This window comes from Hipposideros armiger, unplaced genomic scaffold (assembly GCF_001890085.2).
Source record: "Hipposideros armiger isolate ML-2016 unplaced genomic scaffold, ASM189008v1 scaffold_552, whole genome shotgun sequence".
NCBI classification, from domain to species: Eukaryota; Metazoa; Chordata; class Mammalia; order Chiroptera; family Hipposideridae; genus Hipposideros; species Hipposideros armiger.
The window spans coordinates 1,374,054-1,378,875 of record NW_017731902.1 but is presented as its reverse complement, the minus strand read 5'-3'; positions in this window follow the sequence as shown (position 1 = coordinate 1,378,875).

Sequence of the window (4,822 nt, the reverse complement as noted above, 5' to 3'; positions counted from 1 at the left end):
GTGAGCTGCTGCTAAGCAGCCCCAGGCTACATTAGTATAGATGTAATGTCAAAAATGAGCTGCCAGTTCTGTTCTACCCTGCACAAGGTAAATACTAGCTGAACAATGAACAGATATTATAGGAAGGTAGATTTAGGTTCAAATAAGTATAATGCAATAACCTGAATAGAGCTATTTCATGAATACCCAGTCATTGCAGGCATTTATTCCAAAGATTAACTGAACAATTTAACAGAAACACTGTATAAGTCACATGTCCAACAAAGTTAGATTAGGTTGCTCCAATGCTATGATTCTAGAAACCTATTAAACAAGAACTAACAAGACCTTTGACTCATATTTGAATACTCATTCCATACCTTCTTATCTAATGATTAAAACCCTAGGCATTCATTTGGGTCCAGCTAAAATAATGTCCCCTGAAAATCTGTCCTGTGTCCTCAATAGGATATGATTGTCTTTCATCTGAATTTTCAAAGTACTCTGGGTCTTTATCATGGCACTTTGTCATATTCTGCCCTACATTACCAACTGTGCATTTAGTAATTAGTAACTGTGTATAACTTCCTCTTCTGTACTCCTCTCTCAAATATTCTAACCTGAGCTTACCCTTCAATGTAATTTTCTGGAAAGTCACAATTCTCAAAAATCCAATGACCTCTCCTCCTCAAGTCTTGTAGTTCTGCATTACCACTGTTGACCACCTCCTCCTAACACTTCTACAATGAGGCAATGACATACCACTAAACATCTGTCATAATGGCTAACATAATCTAAAAATACCATTTATTATACAAGGATGGGGAAAGTTGGTAGGAATGAAAAAAAATGTTAGTCACTTCAGAAAACAGTATGGCAGTTTCTTATAAAATTAAGCATACAAACCTCATATTACCAAGCAATCTTATTCCTACATATTTACCCAAATTAAATGAAGCACATGTCCAAAGACCTATTATGTTGTTTATGGCAGCTTTATTAATAAACACTCAAAAACTGAAAACAACAAAAAATAATTAGCCAAGTGAATTAACAAATTGTGGTTTAAGTCCATACAACTGAATACTGTTCAGCAATTAAAGAACTTACTGATATATCCAACATCATGGATGAGTTTCAAAAACATTATTCAAAGCAAAAGAAGTTAATCCTATTCTATTGATATGCATTCTGTAAAATGCAAAACTATAGGGCTAAATTAGATCAAGGTCTGGAGGTAGAAGGGAAACAACTGTAAAAAAATATGAGGGGGCCGGCCAAGTGGCGCATTGGTTAAGAGCTGGCTTGGGACGCCAGAGGACCCCGGTTCGGATCCCACATATGAGGGCCAGTGACACTGCCCTCTACAGCTAAGATGCTGAACAACAGCTCAACCTGGAGCTGGGCTGCCATGAGTCGCCGGCCACGGTGTAGGCTGCATCCCCTGCTGCAGTGGGTTGCCATGGGCTACCATGTTTAGCCAGCAGCCAGCGTTGAGCGGCCAGCAACCAGCGAGAGCGGCCAGCAGCCAGCGAGAGCGGCCAGCAGCCACAGTGAGCGGCCGTCCAAAAGCCAGCGACTGATCTACCTCGCCCGGGAAGAGCACAATGATGGTGCCAACTTGGGCCAGTGAAGCAACGTCCTCCACAACTAGACTGAAGAACAAAAGGACAGCAACTTGTCTGTTCCCTTTCCCCCAATTCCCAAGCGCTGTTCCCATCCCCCAATTCCCCAATAAAAATCTTAAAAAAAAATTAAAAAATATGAGGGAACTTCAGGGGTAATAGAATTATCTTGTATCTTCATTGTGGTGGTGGTTTTATGACTGTACATATCTGTCCAAAGTCATATAACAATGTACACAGTGGTTTTTGTTGTCTGTAAATTATTCCTCAATTATTAAAATTAAGCAATACAATTATGCTTCATTATATCAATCATTTCACAAACATGTATGAAGACTGCTGCATACAAAGCATTAGTAAAAGCAACATGATATCCTGTAACAGACGCTGTCCACTAGTTCATCAGGCAATTTATAAAAAGTCACCATCTTTTACTAGATTAACAAAAATGAAAATGGTTAATAGTATCCAGTATTGTTAAGAATGGGGAAACAGGCTCTTTTGCAAACAGTATTTGTGGAAATACAAACTGTTACCTTTTGGACATGTAATTTCAATTTTAATCAAAGTAATAAAAATGAACAGTAAACACACTTCTAAGACATATTACAAAAAAAATACATGCCTAATTGCACAAAGATGTATAGTCAAGGTTGTTCACTGCCACAAAAGAAAAAAAGAAATTCAGTCTAAATGCTCATTAAGAGGAAAATGGTTTACTAAATTATGGCACAGATATAAAATACAAAATTATGCACTCATTAAAAACAGGGAAAAATAGGGAAATTATAAATGTAGACAAGACATACCGTCCACAATAGCTGAGTATAATACCCAAATTGTAGAATGATTTCCAAGTCCCATCTTTGGTAAAAAAGCATGATACAAAAAGAAATTTACAAGATATGTGTTATGGATCTAGGAAAAAAGAAGAAAATCTGCATTCCACTGGTAAGATACTACGTTGTCCGAGTATTAAAAAGAGCACATTAACTTTGTAATTTTAAAAATCATATTTAAAAATTTTTCATTTCCTTTCTGATTACCATCTGATATGTGTTAACTGGTTAGGAAACCGCTCTAGACTACGGGTCAAAAGTGTGAAAACTCATTCACCACTCCTCTACTTGTAAAACAAAAGTGCTGACAGTATATGCCTACATTAGTGATCATTAATGGTTCAAGTCTGATGTGCTTAAATATTGCCAACTAATTGAAGATAAAATTGAGGAGGCTGAGATGGGAGAAAGAGACTAGTAAAGTACCATGCACAGAGAAAGGGTAATAAAGAAAAATTGACTGCCTAGATTGTAAGGTGCAATCTCCAACTTTAATGTTTCCAAGAGGTAATTTAAAAAACATCTGATATGCTTACCTGATACATTACTATTTTTTCAGATAACCTGATATGAAATTAATGGTCTCAGAAACAAAAATATAATAAACTGAACCCCAACCGTGAAACATCAGTTCATGTGCAGTCATTAAAATATTGTCAAAGACTATAAAACCAAGGGGGGAAAAAACCTGAAAAACACAGTATAAAATTTGCAACTAAGATATGATTTCAATAATGTGAAGACACTATATGCACTTGGACAAGAAAATGAAATTAATTTTTAGACCTACTACTATAGCAAAATAATTATCAGAACAGATTTCGATAGAGAAAAACAATAATTTTGTACCCACCCATCAATTCTTTTTTTTTTTTTTTAAGATTTTTATTGGGGAATGGGGGGAAGGGGAACAGACAAGTTGCTGTCCTTTTGTTCTTCAGTCTAGTTGTGGAGGACGTTGCTTCACTGGCCCAAGTTGGCACCATCATTGTGCTCTTCCCAGGCGAGGCAGATCAGTCGCTGGCTACACACGTTAGCCCGTGGCAACCCATTGCAGCAGGGGCTGCAGCCTAAGCCGGCGCCAGTGACTCACGGCAGCCCAGCTCCAGGTTGAGCTGTTGTTTAGGGCAATGTCACTAAACAATTGTGACAGGGCAGCTGTACAGGGCAGTGTCACTGACCCTCATGTGTGGGATCCGAACCCGGGCCCTCTGGCGTCCCATGCCAGCTCTTAACCGTTAACGTGCCACTCGGCCGGCCCTTTTTTCCATCAATTCTCTTTAATCACAGGGATCTCTGAAATGCTCTATTTGTATTACAGAACTTCCCTCCACAAAGTGATAAAATAGTTAGATCTACATATAATCATAAAAAGTAATTTTAACTGTTAATGAAAAACACCTGGCTGCAAACATTACCACTATATATAAGCATCAAAAGGCACAACCAAATATTCACCCTTTAAGGAGCCTGAGGTGTCCTGACCACCGTCTAATACGAGTAGAGCATCTTTGCTCAAGTATTGGGTTGTCAGAAAAATCATGATGTATTTTTTCTGTTTTTCGTTGCAAAAATGTGCCATGGCTTTTCCAACAACCCAATAGTTCTGAGAGAAAAATGTTTTCAGTCATTGCAAATTTCCGACATGAAAACTCATGTCACACTTTGGTGGCTATTTCAATGCTTACAGAAAATGGCCAAAATGATAAATGCTAAGTCGAGATACTATGTAATCTTATTTTAAAAAACAAAAGATCCTCAAGAAGCCAAAAGAAAATGACATTTAGAAAAATAGAAAAAAAAATCTAAAGGAACAATTTTTCAGCACTGTAAAGTTTTATATACTACACCTTGCTTCTTATAAAAAGAAAAAGGTCTCTTCAGGATGCAACTCTCTTCACCAAAAAGAATTGTTACCAAAGACTATGTTTATGCTAGGACACATATTATCTCTACTATTGGAAACTTAATCCATTTTTCCCTCTACAGCCCTGCACTCTGGGCTTTTATACTAGTCAGGGCCTGGCCCTTTCTCACCAAACCATGGACTAGTATCCATTCTCAAAAGTTAACCCCATATTAAAACTAGAACCTTCTGAAATTCCACATGGTCTTAAGTTCAGAAACTATTACAAGTGCCCGAGCATTAAGAAAATACTGTCCAACAAAAATAAAAGTATGTATTTAAGTTTTAAAGTTTCACAAGTAACCTACAAGTTCCTTTATCTCCCAGAAATAGATAGGTTATTAGCTTCATTTACAGAAAAGGAAACTGATGTTTAGAGGGCCTAAAGAAAGGAGTTCAAGGTCCCTCAGTTATAGTTATGAGAGAATGATCTGAAATCAAATCTCCTGCCTCTGGTGATGTTTTCAATTACA